The sequence below is a fragment of the Zonotrichia leucophrys genome, chromosome 3 (assembly GCF_028769735.1).
Source record: "Zonotrichia leucophrys gambelii isolate GWCS_2022_RI chromosome 3, RI_Zleu_2.0, whole genome shotgun sequence".
Classification (NCBI taxonomy): domain Eukaryota; kingdom Metazoa; phylum Chordata; class Aves; order Passeriformes; family Passerellidae; genus Zonotrichia; species Zonotrichia leucophrys.
Window position 1 is genome coordinate 104363346 of NC_088172.1, and position 18177 is coordinate 104381522.

Here is an 18177-nt window from a genome sequence, read left to right on the forward strand (position 1 = left end):
TGGCTGAAGTCAATGAGTGCACACAAAAAATGCAGCCCAGTGAGGCTTCCACCTGCCCATCCTCAGGGAAATGGCAGCAGCCACTGATGGGAAGAGGCCTCCTAATTCAGGGATGGTTATTTTTGCTTTGATGCTTTTTTTGTGCCTTTGTTGGCATATTCTGATAAACAGGCATGATCCCAAAATAAAACTAATTCAGGCTGACAGATGCTGTCACACATTCAGTGTGAATGGGGTTCACTGAGATTTTGCAGTTTTAAGTTACCTAATACTGAAAAACAACTGCTAAAATATTATCAGCAACTTCTTTCAGTGATTAAAAGCCAAAATGGAATTTAACAGCTCAACAAAGCTTTGTAATAAAATACCAATAAGAAAAAAATCTTTAAAATTATTTTTGAAGAAATCATAAAAATGTTAACTGGACTTAATTTTTCTGCTTGAATTCCTGCCAAAATCATTCAATTTTTTGTCATTTCCTTTTTTTTTTCTGAGCACTTTTTGATTCAGACAACTGTGGAATTTCCTGTTTTGTTTTTGTTTTGCTACTGCAACTAAAGCAGCCAGCAGCCAAGGTCATTGTAGAAAAGCAGACTTTCAGTAAAATTTGAACAAATGCATTCCCTCCCCTTGTTTGCAGCTTCTGTTCTCTGACCGATTTCCTTTGGTGGTGATTTAGTTTTTCCAGAGTGTGCATGTTCACTCACCTTCATGTTTCTTCTTGCCCACAGCGAGCCCTGTTTCCCTGTGCAGTGCCTGTTCAGTGGGGGATGTGGATTTTGAATTATCTGCTCTCCTTATGTGAAGAGATTTGTCCCTGCTCTGTATAAATGTGCTTCTGCTTGTTCCTTGGTGAGTACCCATGCCCTGCGATGTTATTAAAGCTGTAATTTGCTTTCTCCAAACATTTGCAGCCATCACTGCTACATCTGCCACAGAAATTCCTTGGTAAGAACACTTGAAACTAGTCCAGAGTTGCTTTAATTCTTGAGTTGTGCCTGCGCACAGATCAGTTTCAGATTTTAAAGAACAACTTTTTCTGTAGATACTGAGATTGATTTTTCCTGACACTTTTCCATAGCTACCACCCTCATCAGTGGGATGTAAGAACACAGTATGATGATGATAATAACAACAACTTGTTTATTCATCCTTAAAATACAGTTTTCTGTTTGTTTTCAAGAGGATATTCAAACATGAGAAGAGCATCCAGAGAAAATGTATTTGTTGGTAATACAGTTTAAAGATGGGTGTTTGTCTGCCAGTCTGAAAGCAGCAGTTGGGAGGAGGAGTCCTTGAAGTGCTTTTGGTCCCATCCTGACTTTGGGCTCCCCCATAGTTCAGAGCCTCACAGAGCTGATCCAAAGCCCTCAGATCCTTGGGATCCCTTCCCATGGCCTTGGTGAATTTGGAGAAATTGCCACCCAGAGTGCTCTCCCTTCCTGGGCAGGGGCAGGTGTGACAGAATGTTTGGGATCACTCTGGAGACACCCATTGCACAAACTTCCCTTGTCTGGGGCTGCTTGGCCAGCAGGATCTCTGATCCCAGTTTTTGGGAAGCTATGAAGCTTTTTGTGGGAATCAGATTCTCCTTCTTACATAACACCCAGGTTTTGTAAGAAGAATTGTAAAAAGCTGTTAAAAAACACACCACAAAAGGATTCTTCTCCAATTTCTGGTTGTAACTGCTTGGAAGGTGTTGCACTGGGTTCTTGGGCTTTATCAATTGCTTGTGAACAGCCTTCAGCACTTGGTGCTGAGGAATCAAAGTATTTTTCTCTTAGTGCTATTTTTAAACACATAAAAGGCCTCTCTGCTAGGTAGCAAAAGGATCCTAACACATCCTACTGGGTGTGTTAAAGAGGAAAATATCCCTTTAGCCACTGGTTGCTGCCTGTACATTAATGCTTAGCAGGTTATTTCAATAGCATGCAAGCTAAATTCATATTCTATTTTTGTTGCTGATGAATTTTCAGTGATAAATGTGAGTTTTGGTAAGTTCTTGGGTTCAGTTCTGTCCATAGCTGAGGAGAATTGCAGATTACACAAGCTTTCCTAGCTGCCAACAAAATGATGAATCAAGTTCACAGCACGAGTAGCCCATGAGGCAGAGCAGGAACTGCAGGAGAATGGTCCTGGAATGGTCCAGTTTACTAAAACCAGACTCTCACCTGCAGAGAGAGTCTGGTTTTAGTAAAAAGGTGGAAAAGCTCTTTGAGCTCCTGTGCCTGTAAATAAATCCCCCACATGGGCAGGGGTCCCTAGGACAGTGAGGGCTGGGCAGGAGTGTGCCTGGGGTGAGATGTGATTCCCCATATCTCGTTTGGGGTCAGCAGAGCCAAATACGGCAATGGGAGGCAGGAGAAGTGTCTGATAGTCCAGGCATGCTGCCTGCCAACAGAAAGCAGAGCTGCCCTGAAAGAGGATTTAGCCATTTGCCCTGCTGGATTTGAGATCCAGTGTTCTGCAGCAGGGAAATTGGAGTGGTTCATGCCTTAATCAGGATATTTTGGGTGCAAAGTGTTCCCCCTGTAGCCACTAAAGCCATGCAATGGGAGTTTTGCTGTAATGACTCTAATGAGGCCAAGATTTGACTGCACATCTTCTAATCCCACATTTCTGGGCTGATTCATGGCTCCATTTATTCCTCTTTGACCTTCTGGAGCCCGGAGGAGGCAGATTTGGCTTTTGGCCATATTTGTCAGCATTAGTAAAATCAGCATCTCTAAAACTTCTGGAGTTCTGAGTAGTTCAACAGAATATTTTAAGCAGAAGGAATCTGGAAAACACTGATGTGCCTAAATTATTCTGTCTTTTAAAAAACGAGAAGTTTGAGAGCATTTTGGTGTAAAGTGTTTGGCTTGAAAGATGCCACCGAGAACTTCTTAGTGCTTGGTACATTTTGAGGAAAAAAGACTGGGAAGACAAATTCCAGTCCTGAAAACTGTGGAAACAATTGCATAATGAGACTGTAGTTAATAATTGTTTGTAAATAGGCATTGTCTTCGTTCCAAAATCTCCCTTTAAATTTTTGTCTTGCAGCATTATTGTACCTGATAGTAAAATATAATGGAGCTGAGCTTGACTTAGGTTCAGTGCTTTATTGGGCTAGAATAGGTGAGATTCCTCTTCCTAAAACGTTGAAGCAAGAAGGTCTTTGGAAATAAAGCTGTAGGGAGAAATTTGAAGCAAAAGATGTGTGAATGACTTATAATCACTGCCAGTGCTTGGGAAAACTTTTTTTCTTTCTAGTAATTTTTAATAACATTTATATTCCATTCTGAGGTACTGCTTTGTAATTTCAACATGCCAGTTTTGTTGTTTCATGGTAAAAATTTTTCACTCTTCGTTGAGAGATAATTTCCCCTTTCCCAGCTTTCTTTTTTCAGCCAGGAGCTGGAGCAGCTCGTTGCTGTCTGTGAGCCTTTGTAACCAATTGCAAAGCACCTTCAAAGCACACTCAAATCTCGTCAGCACCGCAGCTCTTTGTGAGGCGCCCCAGGACAGGACAGAAGATGCTCCTGCAGGAGTGCATGAGGTCATTTAATCCGTGTGCTGCCTTCTGAAGGGTGCCCGACCCTCTGAGGGGTGGGCTGAGGTGTCGCTGCTTCCCAGTGAGATTCAATTGCACTTTATCACCCCTTATGGACAGGGGATCCCGAACTGCCCTCCCCTGCCTTGGGAATCCTGTCCAGATCTCTGCTCCTGCAGGGAGCAAACCTGCTCCCACTGCTCCTGCCACTGAGCAGGAAAAGCCAAGGGATGGGTGGGAATTCCTGCAGAGCAGGAAAATCTTCAGGCTGGCCTGGGCTGGGTTTGAAATGGGCTCCACAGGACCAACCAACTGCCCCCTGAACATGGTGAATTCGATAGCACAGAAAAATGGCAGTGCCTGGAAAAGGAAAAGCTGATCTCCAGTTAACTGCTATGTGTTCAGCATCAGGCAAAAGAGGAAAAAAATCCAAATTTAACAGTAGCATGTTGCTCATCCAGAAAATTTTTGACTGGATGCACCACAAACTGACTTTTTGAATCATCACACCAAGTACAGGGCTAAGCCTGCATGTAAGGCTCTGTCTGGGCCAAACTCCAAATTTCAGTTATCTCCATGTTAAATTGGGTGCTGTCTGTTCTGGTTTTTTTTCCACATATTGAACTTGTGCTGTCTTTAAATTACAGGATTTTTTCTGTAGCTTAATTTGTATAATATGTATAAATATTATATAAATAAGTAGAATATTAGATAACTAATTGTAATATCATGCTTTCCAATTTGTATTTATATTTATATTTGGGTTTTTTACTGTGTCTTTAACTGGGAATTCTGTGACAGTAATAATTGGATGAAAGTGGGAAGTTTGAGGACAGCCTGCAGCTAAAGAGGCACAAACACCTTCTGGCCCTCTCCAGGAAGCTCAGTCTTGTCTGGTACAATTTGGCTTTTTGAAACATTTTTCTGGTACTTGTAGGCTGAAAATTATTTTGGTTACCATATCTGCAAAGCACTGGGATGAAAATTACCCTGGAAAGTCCTTCTAAGACCTTTGCAAGTGAAGTTTTCCTTTGTCATATCATGAGAAAATGCTGTGTAAGAGAATGTTTGCACCTGCTGCGTCTCCCATAGCTATCCTGAGCTCAGCGCTGCATTTTGTGTTCCTATTTTTAAAAGGCATCTTGCTAAAAAGGTGCAGAGAATGTTCCCTCTGGAAGGGGAAGGGAACAGCAGGGCAGCTTTAGTGAACTTGGCACGCCTTGTATCAGCTGAGAGAGTGAAAGGAGGCAGATAAGAGAGCGGAATAAATTAGCATGGGCTTTGTGTGCACCACGCTGACTTGCAACTCGGAGGAAAAACTCTTTTTAAGTCTTTCATGTAGCTGTGAATCACCTGAGGGAGGGCTGGAATGCCGCTGAAGGAATTTATCTTACCTACTGCTAAAGATGGAGGAGATAAAGCTGAGGAAAATGCCTGGCTTGGCTTGCAAGGTTGGATAAGTGTGTGCAGAAGGAGATGGCAAAGCAGAGAGAGTGCACCAGCCCTGTGCTGCTGCCTGCCAGCTCCGGAGCCCCTTTACAGCAGCCCTGCCTGCAGAAAGAGCCAGGGAGTTGGTGCAGCTTCCAGGAAGGCAGGGAAAACACAGAGGAGGGAGAGCCACACACAGCTCCTGTTTGGGCAACCTGTGTGTGATTGGGATGAGTGTGTTTGGGGAAAAGCAAAGTTCCAGCTCAGTGCTTCCTCCCCAGTCTTTTTTAATACAACTCACTGCAGGGCTTGTCTGTGCTTAAACTTGTCTGCTTTAATTAAACTGATCATTTAAATTGATGTTAATACCTAAGTGTGTGCAAGCATTCAGTATTTAGTATCAGTTTTGTGTGCCTCAGTAAACTACAGAGCAGATTTAACCTGTTTGATGAATATTCCCAAATGTATTTGGAGTGTCTGAATTACCAGCAACCAGTTTTTCCCATTCTTTCACTCTGTGTGTGTGTAAATATTCTGTTTTGGGAAGTGTGTTGTGCTGCCAGTTCATTTGGGATTATTCATGGCTGCAGAGATTCATTCTGAAGCTCTGTAAGGAATAGGAAGTCTTTTTGTGTCTTGGTCTTTGAGTCTTGTCTTGATTTATGTGGACTTCTGGGAACTGGGCAAAGACACTGGACTGGAATTCCAGGGAAAGGGAATTGCTTACTTTTGTCTGACATTTTGCAGTCTGTGTGCATATGAAGGATCTAGAATCTGTCATTGATTTCTCCTCCAGCATGAGACTGGCAAAGCTGCAGCTTGCTGCTTGGCAAAATGCTGATTGTGATGTCAGAGCACACACCCGCCCCATTTCCATGTGCATTGAAACATGGAAGTGGTAGCTGCATTAAATGAAGTGCCTTTTAAGGGAGAAAAGCAATAATGAATCTAAATAAATGATACAGGACTCCTCTAAAAGGATCATAAAAATCTAAGAGGGGTAGGAGCGTGGGCTGTTTCAGCAGTGTGATTTAAGAGTGAGAATGCACAGGAGATGAAATATTTAGAGGGAGCTGGAAGCTTGGAGTGGCAATGAATATTATCAGGTGAGAGCAAATGTGGAGAATGTGAAAAAACTCTCAGCACTTGTGTTTGTAATAACGTGGGGGAGTTTTATACCTGTTTGTACTGACACGTTCATGCATCCAGTGTTAACCACCAGAAGTACGTAAAAGTGTTTTATAAAGTTCAGCTGCAGGGTGGCAAATGCACAGCAACAGAGGAGGAGAAAGGGAGCACTGGAAGGAAGTTCTGGGTGGTGTGAGAGGAGGCATTCCAACGTGCAGGTGACAAACATCTTCCTCTTCTCTATTAACTTGACTGGAGGCTGTGATTTGCTTTTGTTTGTTGTACATTTAATGAGCTTTTTAGGAGGGAAACTGAGAGGAAGGCAGCTGGGAAAATTTTTGGTTTTAAATATGAACTACCCCAAGCTGTAGTGTGGGTTAGTCTGCCACCACCATCAAACATTATCGTTTTTCTTATGAGTACAGAAAATCCCCAGTAGGGCTGTGTCCCACAGCAGAGGTCTCATCCAGCAGAAAAGGCTTTGGAAAGGATCTCCACGTTTTACTTGCACACGAGGTAACTCCAACATGCAGGGCTGGGAGCAGAGCTCAGCCCAGATCCTGGAATGCACAAAGCAGCTGTTTTGCCTATAAATACACCACGAGCCTCTCCTCGAGCGAGGCTTTTCTCACAGATACGCCGTGGAAATGAGCTGCCACTTTAACTGTTGGTGTTTGGAGCTGAACTCTGTGGTAGTGGCAGGATTCACATTCTGATGTGTGAAAGTCACGCTGGCATCGAGTTTCAGCCTTGTCGCGCTGGTGGAACCGCTTGTGCTGCAGGAGTTAAACCTGCCCGCCCTTCTCTTCCTAACCCCCAGTGCCACAGCTTTGTATCTGAGCTAGAGGGCAAAACCCCGCTGCACTTAGTCAGAAACAGCTCCATGCACCGCTGATTATTTTGTTTCTTCTCAACAAGATAGCCAATCCCAAACACGAAAAAAAAAAGTTGTATTTAATAGTTCTTGGCATTGTTGTATTTCCTTTGTGGCTTCTGAGATTTTGTGCTCCCTTGGAGGCAAGTTTGAAAGTTGGTTCCTTCCAACCCAAAGCATTTTATTTTATATTTCTGTGATTTGTCTATCCAAATCGGTAATCCAATTCTTCCTTCTCTGCCTTAAGAAAACCAACCAAACAAAAAAAAAAAATCCACAGCTGTTGTTTTTCTCAATTAAAAACCCCCAAACAAAAATAAAAACAACCCCAATAAATACTTTAACCATAGTGGCTGTTCACACAGGCAGTTCAAGCCAGGTATTACTTCTGAATTTTATTTTATTACCCCAAAGAAGGTTCTTTAAGCTTTTCTTCTCAGTTTAGCCATTCAGATCTCAGAATGCAGCTTCCATGCTGGCAGCCCTGTCCTCAGAGGAGTGATTTGTTAATAGAATATTCAGTCTGTTACTTCTCTGACAAAAGAACCCCCCTTCTCTGCCACAACCCCTTGTGTCAGAGGTGTTAATGGCAGCACTTTTCTGATTACAGTTCTGCATTGGTTTAAAGGGTCTTGCAAATTAGTCTGATCTCCCTGCAATAAGGAGAGGATGAAATGGGCCAGGTTTCTGGCAGCACATTTTGCTGTGGGAAAGGGGATTGCTTCATTCTCTGTGTCCAGCCAGGCCCCTCTCCAGGCCAGCTTTGTTGGGATGGCAGCTGTGGCTTTTCCTGTTGGCCAGGGAGAGGGCATTGAGTGTTCTCCCTGCTGGTCCCTGCACAGAGGGGAACCGGCAGGGCCCAGGCTGGGCTCAGGGCAGAAAGGATGCTCTGCTGATAAGGCAATGGGGTCTGCAGCCTCCAGGGAAACCTGCCAAAACCTTTCTCCAGCAACCGTGGGGATTAGCCAAAAATCAATAGTAAAGGCAGTCACCAGGGGAAGGGAAAATGCATCTTCAAGGGAAGCCAAATTCTGTCAATGCTCCATGAGAGCAATCATGGCAGGATTTAGGGTAATTGTGAGGCAAATCACATTGAGGAAAATTGTTTGGAAAGAGACCCTGAGCTGGCAATAAGGACCATATGTTCTTTCTTATCTCTGCAGAAGTGGCAATTTTTTAGCATAGTGACCCATGTGAGTGGCTGCCACAGTCTTGATTTTTAGCATCTGCAAACACACTTGTAGTGAAAATAACAAATTGCCCTAAATGAATATGTCCCATCAGTTTTTGTGGCTTTAGCCTTGTTTCACCTCTACTGGACTGTGAAGTGTGTCATTGTAATCTGCAACCTGCAGGAACATTGGGACAGATTTCCTGAAGTCAGTGGAACTCTCCTGTTGTGGCAGAGGTGATTTTGGCTCATCTGTTGCTGTTTTCTCCCTCCCAGGTGGGCTGGAGTGATGATGCCATCTCCTCTGTTGAACACCAGTTTGGTTTGTCTGTGCTTTAACACTTCCTCCTTCCAGAAAAGCAGTGATTGCTCTGAGCACTGAAATCTCACTTGGGCTGCAGTGCTGTTCAATCAGGAATATCAGCTAGCAAAGGGAGCTCCCTAATTATGTCATTTAACTCTGCCTTTAATAATTGGATCTGGGTAGGACTTCAGAAACTCTGTCTTTTGTTTCATTTCTAGGGGCAGGATTGGTGCTCAAGTCACTTCATTGCACTGTCCAGGAGCATCAGCCTTCAGGCTGCCATGTGTTTAGATTCACCATGAAAATGATAAGAAAAATACACCTACCTCCTCAAAACTGGTGACCTGTGAGGCATTTTTGTGACTTCTTAAAATGTCTGCTTCCACACAATGAGTGGGAGTTTATAGAAAGTAAAACTTGGTGTTTTGGGAGACATCCACATGCTGTTAAAAAACCCTGTCAGTACATCTCAGAAGGGGCAAGGAATTGTGATTTATTTTATTTTATTTTGCCATGAGTGTATCAAATCCAACAAATGAGCAGCCAGCAGTGTGAGGAGCAGCTGCTCCATCCAGCTCTGCCTTCCCAGCCCTGTGCCATTAGCACTCCTCCTTCCCTTTGCCTTTCCTCCCTCTCTCCAGTGTTCGTTTCAAAGGTTATTAAATGAAATCAATTTCAGCCTTCCCTTAGCCTAATGCTTTCCAATTTTTCTCTTCCCTGGCTCATGTGCCTCATCCTACAGGGATATTCCTGTCTCCATTTTAACCAGCTCCTCGTTTGAAGTGCTTTCCTGAAGTCCAGGCTGATGAGAAAAGTGATTCCTCTAAATACAGGTAATAAAATAAATCTAATCAAAGGCACCTGCCTGGTTAGCTGAGAACTGGCCTTTTACAAATCAGTGTTGTATTATATTGGATTAAGATTCAATATTCATTTGCCTGGGACACTTACCTACATTTTTGTTCTGTTTTTGGTGAGGGTGCAACCTTGAGAGAGTTAGGAATTTTTATTCAAGGAAATTCCAAGCTTGCTACCTCTGACTGTAGGAATTCTTTATGTTATATTATAAATATTAGGTGCATTAATTTCCTTCTTAATTGTGGAACTGTTGCTCATGTATCCTTAATTTAATTTATTCAGATTCCTTAATTTCACATAGGCCTAAATTACACCTGGATCTTGGCAGCCGGACAGAAAATTACTGATGCAATTTTAACACCTCAGTGTTTGACAGAGGATATTGCTGGCCCAAAGGATGTATTTTTAAATTATATTAAAAGAAATTCAAAATGCTTTTTTGTTTACTCAAAGGCATAAGGAGACCTGCAGGTAGGGTGTGAATCTGGGCTTTGCCATTTCCCTAATAGCAGCAGTTTTAATAAAACATTAAAACATTGATTAAGAGGTACTGTTTCTATTGAAAGGGGCTGTTCATAATTAATTTTCTTTCTCCCTGGGGCAATTGGTCACACTGTAGTATTTTTCTGAAGTAGAAGGTAAAAACACTGATAAAATCACTTTGGAATCAAGGCTAGGTCATTATTTAAATATATGATAGTGGGCCTATAAGGCTATTTTTACTGAGAATGTAACTTTTTCTACCTTAACCACTGAGATTTTCTACTCTTGGGAACTATTTCTGCACTGTAACTCTGAGCTTGGGGCTCACAGGTGCTGCTGCTCTGTGCTGGGATTAATCCTGGTGATTTTATCACATGCAAACCTCTTCCATGCAGCAAGGAGGGTTTGGATGAAGGTTCCAGAACCATTGAATTTGGTATTTTTCTGGACAGAAGTGAGCAGGAAGGAGCCCATCTTTTTATCACTTCTGAATGCAAAGGTGTGTCAGCAAAGTGAGGTGGATCAAAAATCAGACTATGGAGACCTTCCTATTTCAAGGTAGTGCTTGTCAGGCATAATGTTTTGGGGTTTTTTTATGGCAAAATGTGAAAACTCATGGGTTTGTGATGGACAGGTGGCTTTTCCAGGTGGGTTCACCCAATTCCCAACTGAAACTTATTTCTGAAGAAAGTCTTGCTGACTTTACTAATAGAAAATCACCTCTGTGGAGAGTATAAATTATGGTTCCATGAGACATATTGGATTTTGTTGTTATTGTTCTGATGAAAACCTGTATTGATCTTCTGCTATTCCTGTTTTAACTGAAGAAAAACTGGGTACTTTATGCTCAGAAATATCCAAGAGGAAAAAAAGGGATTACTTGGAAATTCAAATGAAGGAAAGGTAATAAAGCCAAAGTTTTTGCCATTACCTTAATTGTAATTGAATTGTGGTTGGAAAATCTGCCTTTAGTTCTTTCTAGAAATAGCAAGCAGGGGCACGTGCTGGCATGCAGCTTGTGCTGCATCTGGAGAGTGAAATTCTGCTCATTTCAAACTGCTCTTCCTGACTTTAACTGGTGCAAAATGGGGTTTATAAAAGCTCTGTAACACCAAAGCATTTTGAGGCCGTTTGTTCCTCGTGAGGAACAAGACTGTATAAAAATTCACCTCAATTCTGCTGCTGCTCATTAATTTGATTTTGTTTTGCTTCTGGGGCCCATGTTCATCTGTTACAAAAATGCTAGTGTTTCCCTCATCTTCTCCTCCACAATTAGGAGTTATATTTCCTGTTCTGCTTTCATACCTGCTATCTGTTGATGTATAAAAGAGAAAAAAAATATTTCTTCTGTTACTCTGTGAATGCTTCTCAGAGAAACAGGTTTAGTGCATAAGTGAAGAGATGGAAATTGTGTGTTTAGAAGTTTAACTTTTGATAGTATTAGAGAGAGTAAGCTGGAAAAAAACCAAATTAGTTACCCACTTCAAAAATCCCACTTTTAAATTATTTTTGAGATGAGATGAGATAAAGGGTTAACAGAATATAGTATTGATGGTGTGGATTATATCTGCTGGGTGTCTTTTGCTTTTTAGTAGATACTCTCAGAGAATTAAACGTGGCAGCTTGCCAACATTTCCACTTCTTGATGACATCAGTGGTAACAAAAGGCTCGTGGTTCATTATTTATTTGACCTGCTGAGAAAACTGATTACTTGGAACAATACCACTGAGTTTGTCTCGTGCTGTGAATCCCATCTTAATGAAATATCTGTTCAAGGCATAGGTGAAGTGCAAGTTAGGTGTTCCTTCTTGGAATATTTGTGAGCTTTTGCATCCTTCAGAAAATATTTTGTCCATCACACCAAGTAAGTCTTTCTGCACAGTTGGTGCAGAATAATAAATAAACAGCATAAAGTCTAAGCATTTTTCTCCCCGCTGTGTTCCTCTTTAGCTCTGTGCCGTGCCGGTCCCAGGGCTGTCCCTGCAGCTCCCTCAGGTGTGGCCGTCAGCAGAGGGGAGCTCGCAGTGCCACAGGCTCAGGGCTGTCCAAATCCCGAGGGATTTGCTTGGGAACAGCCCCTCAGTCCTTGGGACCAGCTTCCCCCTAGTGGCTGCGATGCAGCTCTTGGTGGGCTTGATCCCAAAGAAATCCAGTTTGCATTTTTCCAGGGTACCCTGCACGTGCGAGGCCTGGCTGCCCAGCAGCCTCAGTGAGCGTTGGCAATGTGGATGGATGTTATTTCTACTTTAGGATGGAGGAGCAGAAAGTCACTGTCCTGCTATACCACAGAGGGTCAGAAAGAGAAACCTGAGTCCTGTTTTCCTGCTCAATGGATTCTGAGTAGCCCCTGTATTCACCCCTTTAAACTTGGTGTGCCAGCCCCCTGCTCATTAGAGAGGAAATTCCTAACCCTTTTCCATGTCTTCTCTTTCCCCCATAGCTGTTAGACCTATTCCTGAGAAGGAAACAGCAAAAGGAAGGAACATTTAAAATCCTAAAGCACTCTAGATGCCTGGCAGTGAGGCAATATCAATTATACATGTAGCTGTGTGTTTAGGAACTCAATAAAACTCTGCCATTTCTCAATGATCCAGAGGAACAGCTTGTTCTGTAAAAGGCATTTCTAACTGTAGGCAGGTATCAATTCCTTTATTGACTGGATTGATTCCTTCCTCTGCTAATGCATCTGCTGTGCTGATAAGGTGACTCTGACCTGGAACTGCACTTCTTTGGTGCAAGGGGTGAAGAAAAGTGTTTGTTCCCAGTGCTGTCAGTGTGCAGCCCCTGCTCGCTGGTGCTTTGCAACACCAGTGGTGACAACAACTGACCGTCCCCAAAGTGCCTCACTTCTGCTCACTGAAGCAGCACAGCCCTCTATTCTCATTTCTTCCATCACCCAAATACATTTAGAGAATTAAAGCAGTCAGTCTTGGATACTCCCTGATGTTATTTTTGTCTCTGACCACAAATGCCATTTGTTCAAAAGCTGCTGAGCTTTATGTCCTTGTGGGGATCCCCACACTGCAATGAGCTCCAGGCTCCCTCCCTGGGAAGCATTTGCCAGAGCTGCTGATGTGACCAAGCAGCTGGGAGGATTTCCAGTGCAGGTGAATTCCAACCTTTGGAATTCCTTAAGGGAGTGGTTGGAGTGAGTGTGAAGTCAGTCTCGGGTTTTTTAAACATGGTTTATTTTTTTATTTTTATTTTAAAGGATTCCAGGTGTTTGAAGATGCTTGTAAATCATCCCAGCAGGAAGGCTGAGCATCAGAGCATTCTCATGGCTCTGGGGAGGAGGGAGCTTGGGAAGGAATCCTAACGCAGAGACAAGAAGTGAAGAGCTACAGTCCAACCTCAGCTGAGGGGTGCAGAGAGCCCTGAGCATGAGACTTGCTGCAGATCTGGAGGAAGATGGATGTGTTCCATCTCCACCCAGCTGGGGCTGCCTCAGGATGGAGCCAGCCCTGCCCTTGGCATGGGGAAACAGAGAGGGGATTTCATTAGCATTAATGGACTGGCCAAGGAAGAGCTCTGCGTGCTGACAAGATAATGCACAGCTTTAATATAGCAAATTCCTGCTGCTGCTGGGGGCTGCCCAGCTACAACATTCAGTTTCACTGTGTAAAATGAGTCCTGAGGAAGGTGTGGGTGAGATGCTGTTCCCTGTTTCCATCAAAGCACCCACTTCTCTGACAAGGACCAGACTTCCCACCTCCCTTTTTCAAATGATTGCTCAGACTCCTGATGCTGAGCAGAAAACATTTAAGCTGTTATTTCAAATGAACATTTATAGGTGGTGTCTTTCCCCTTTCCCAGAGCAGAGTATTAATGACATTGGAGGACTCAAGAACCTGTCTGGAAGGGATTCTGGATGGAGAAGAGGTGCAAACCCAGAACAGCCAGATGTTCTTCTAAAATGGAGGAGTTAAAAAACCAAGCTCAAAAGGACAAAGAAAGGGAAAAAAAAGGAGAAATTTAGATTGTGGAAAATGAGAAGCTGCTTATCAGGGGAAATGTGGGTGTGTGATGCCAGGGTGGGGCAGTTTTCTCTCCAGTTCCTCTGCTTCCTCTGAGGTGGTTTGACTTTAGAAATACATAAAAGAAAGGTGACTTGTTGTTTGTTTCCTGTGTTGGAAAAGATGGAATGGGAAGAGGGGGCAGATTTTGCACCACTAATGTTGCAGGAGTAGAGACATTCCCTTACTGTCTGATATTGCTAACAACCTGAAATGGCTTTTTAGCTTTTCCTAGGGAAAAATAGCAGGAATATCAAAGGATGATATTAGTTAGGAAAGAAGCAAGCAGCCTCAACATGAATTTTGTGTTTGCTGTGGTGTGAAGAGAAACACTGTGTTGGTGGTGGCAGTGAAGATGAATTCTGGGGATGCAGGTAAGATATCCCAATGCTTCCATGCTCTCCAGGGATGGCAGTCTGCAGCTCACAATCCTGCTCTGGGGCTAGGGGAATGGATAGAGGAAAAAACCCCAATCTCTAACAGGTCAGATCCTGAGAACTGAGTGATAATTCCTACAAAGCCAGTGGTGGGGATCTCCCTGGGAATAAATGCTTGGAAATTGCTGTTGGGTGCTTTCCTGCCACACGTTCCTGTTTTGTGAAGCTGGATCCAGGCCTGATCAGCAGCTGGCCACTGAGCACCTGCCCCAGTGCAAAATGGCCAAGTTTATCCAGAGAGCTGAGAAGCTGCAACAAGTCACCCTCACTATCCTGACTGCAGAGTTTGCAGGGCTCTGGAGCTCTGGGATATGGAATTGTGCTCCAGGAAAATGGTACCCCTGGAACAGCTCTGTTAACCTCTAGCAGCCACTGAAAGCTGCAGTGCTGGCCCAGGCATTCAGTGCAAACAGAGCACAAGCTGCTGTAGCACATTTGTGCCAGGGTTTCCTGATTCCAAGTGCAGTCAGATATGGCCCAAAATGAACCATTGTTGTAACAATGACAAGAGAGGCTGGGGTGAAAATCATGTTATTTCCTTTGGAAAGAAAAGAGTTCTATTTTTAACTATTTTCCCCTTAATCTTACTATTTTGTTCTAGCAGTGTTTATAGCAGAGAGCACAATACTTCTTGTTGTGATTGTTCTTTGTGTGACTGGGATATAAGTAGATGTTCTGCAGCAAATTCTCTGTCTGGGATACAGAGTCCAAAGAGATTATGCTGCAGGAAGTTCTAAAAAAAACCCCAAGCCCTTACACAATCCCCCACTCACTCCCTCCAAAAAGCCATAACCCAAACAAATAAAAACCCTGAAAGACTGTCATAGTTCCAAAATAACCACAAAAAATGTGTGCTGGGCTTAAAACAGAAGTCTGGGGGAAATGATTGTCAGATCCCTGGGTGCATTTGAGAGCTGATTTATGTACATGAAGCAGAAAATAAGAAACACACACTTGGGCTGTGCTTGTGTTCTCACTGAGACAAAGGAGCAGCTCCCCTCATTCTTTGCTTTATTAGCAGTCATCTGATCTTCCCTCCCCTCTGCATCCCCTGATCCTCACCAAAATGGCTGGAAAGAGCTTCTCTTGTGCCCTGGAGTTTTTCCTGAGATTATTTCTACTACTTCAGCAAGCTCAGGAGAGTTACTGGATGCTCAGAAGGACTTTTTGGTCTGGACTTCACACATTTGGACCCTGTTCAACAGTAAGTAGCCAGCAGAGAGGAGAGGGACTGCTCCCTGTCACCTGAAACAAACTTTTAATTCATTTCAAACAGCTATTTGAAACCAGATGTTGGTAAAAGATAAAAAAATTCACAGGTGCTTTATCAAGATGTCCTTCTGCCTCAGCCCTTTGCTCTCATTTATGTATCCACACCATCTATGCACAAATTACAAATAATGAATCAGCCCATGATCTTTTCCATGATTTTGCAGGATGCTGCCTGAAGGAAAGAGCAGAGCTGGAGGCTTGTGGTGAGTGGGTGATGTATGAAAGGGGCTTGTGGCAGTGAGCAAGGGTGGAGCACAACTCACAAATGGAAGGGAAGCAGATTTACAGTATCTCTGTGCCACTGTTTGGGGAATGTGTTTTACTGAGGTTTTGATAAAACTGGTATTTAAAGGAAAGTCCCCAAACCTAACCCCATCATGGAAACCCGCTGGTTATTGCAAGATGATTTGTGTAAGTAGACAAATTGGGAAGTGCATTTTCTTTGGATTTTTTTTTTCTCTGAGAAACCTTCAGGCATCTCACCTACAGACTTGGCTCTTTTATCCTAACATTTAGCCCTTCCAGAATTTCTTTTGCCCAAGGAGTTCAAAGCTTTTTGCAGAGTTTTCTTTGTCAAGACACAGGACTTGTGAGAAGGTGGTGGAAAGCAGGGGGAGTGCTGGAAGGTCCTGGATGTTCCCCTCGTGGTTTCCCTGCCCCTTCAGCTGCCAGCAGCAGCAGGGAATGGGAATTCTTTTGGGATGTGGCAAATCTGACCCAAAAAGGAGAGCTCTATTCCACAGAACCATCTTCCAGGGTGAATTTTATTTTCATTTAGTGTTAAATCGTTTGCAGTCACAGGTAAGCAGTGCAGAGTTCAGCTGGGTGCCCTCCAATGGGATTTTGGGATTTTCCAGAGTTTGGAATTGCTGTCTCTGAGTGAGGGTGGGAGGGCAGGGAGCCGAGCTGGGTGTGGTGCTGCCTGTGAGGTGTCTGAGAGAGAACCGACTGCTGCACAAACCTGCACAGCTTTTCCCCAGTTACCCTTCACACAAAGCTGAATATTACCCAGGGGTTGTGAGGCTGGTTGGGAGCTGAGGGCATTTCTGGGCAGCACTGAGCTGCCTCTCTGTGGGAAGGGAGGAGAGGGAGCTGTGGGAGCAGGAGGGGCTCTGTGCCAGGGCTCAGGCTCAGGAACAAGCTGGAGCAGGCACACAGGTACCCGGGCAGCTCCAGCAGCAGAGCTCAGCTCAGCCTCAGCCTGCTGGGCCTGAACTAAACCAGCATTTACAGAGCACCACGAGAAGGAAGGATTCACCCAGGGATAAACTGTGAGGGACACAGGAGCTCTCACAGCTCTGCAGTATCACAAATTTCATGAACCCACGGGCAGGTGTGTGTCAGGAGTGGAGATTTGCAGTGGCATCACGAGCAGCCCCTGCGTGTCAGGCACATGAACTGCAGCACTTTGGGCTGGAATTCTGCTGAGCAGTGGTTGCAGTCTCATTTTTGGTTAGAAAACTCAAAGATATCCCAGTGCTTCCATGCTCTCCAGGGATGGCAGTTTGCAGGGCTGGGGCTAAGTGGAATGGATAGATTAAAAAACCTCAATCTCTAACAGGTCAGATCCTGAGAACTGCAAACAGGACCCCAAACTGGTCCTTTTCCAGCGCTGCTGCCTCACACACTCAGCTGGTTGTGTGGCTGATGTGAGGGCTCATTGCTGGAGTAGGTTTATCTCATTTTACCTAAGCTGGGATGGTGCCCCTGGCAATTCCAGCCCCTTGGGGATAAAGGTGTCACAGGATGGAGCTCCCCAGAGCAGAGCTTAATCAGAATATCACACACCAAAAGCTGATTTTTGAGTTTTTACTTTTATTACTCATTACAAACATACTTTGTGTGCCTTTCACCCATCTTAGAAAAACGTGGGATGGCATGGAAGACACATGACAAAGTACAGCAAGTTCCCCTGAGAAGCAGGTGCAGCTACAAGCGTGGAAAGCTGTGTCTGGAATCATGTGAATAACGTGGTTTGTAGCAGCTCATGATCCTGGCCAGCAGAATTTCCTGCCTGTGTTGGGAGCTGGTTGCCACAGTTAATCAGCAACCTGCCTAATCTCACTAACCTTCTTTTTGTAACCTGCCTAACTCCTGTGTAATCTGCTTATGGCACTGAGCCCTGGCTATTAGTAGCAAGTTTGGAGCTGTGCAGGTGCAAATATTTTTATTTTCAGTCCTGTGGACAACTGGCTATCAAGGTGTTTTGTGCTCATGAAATCCAACCTGGTCTCATGGTGTTACTGATCAGAAAATCAGAATATTTCTGGCCTGTTAACATCTGGTCCTCTGTGCCACAGCCCTGGGCCTGTGGGGGATTGTCCCAGGGCTAATCCTGGGCTGCAGCTCCGTGGGACAGGGGTGATGGCTGGGGACATCCTGCTGGCCCTGGGAACAGGCATCAAACTGTCTTAAATTTTATCTCATTTTATCTCATTTATCTGATTTCATTAGTTTCATGTTTGTAAGCCAGCAGCTGCCATATCTTGTAATAATGGACTAAACCAAATGTATTCTGTATACAAAACTCATGCTTGACTTCAGCTTGTGGGCAATGGGGCAGAAAGAGCACTGTTATTTTAGAAATAATTTAGAAATAATTCTAACACTGTTAGATATAAGCTTTAATAATATATCTTGATCTTTAGAGTGCCTGTTATGTGCCAAGCTCAGGGA

At 43.8% G+C, this 18177-nt stretch overlaps 1 long non-coding RNA gene across 2 annotated transcripts; it reads left to right on the forward strand.

Moving 5' to 3' along the window:
• The first annotated feature begins 581 nt into the window (after positions 1-581).
• LOC135445058 (uncharacterized) lies at positions 582-13890 on the forward strand. Of its 2 annotated transcripts, XR_010439453.1 has the most exons (4): positions 588-852; positions 3376-3614; positions 9180-9270; positions 12991-13890. It is a non-coding gene; the product is annotated as an uncharacterized LOC135445058 (long non-coding RNA). The 2 variants fall into 2 exon arrangements; XR_010439452.1 differs by lacking the exon at positions 3376-3614 and having other exon boundaries at positions 582-852.
• Positions 13891-18177: the final 4287 nt, after the last annotated feature.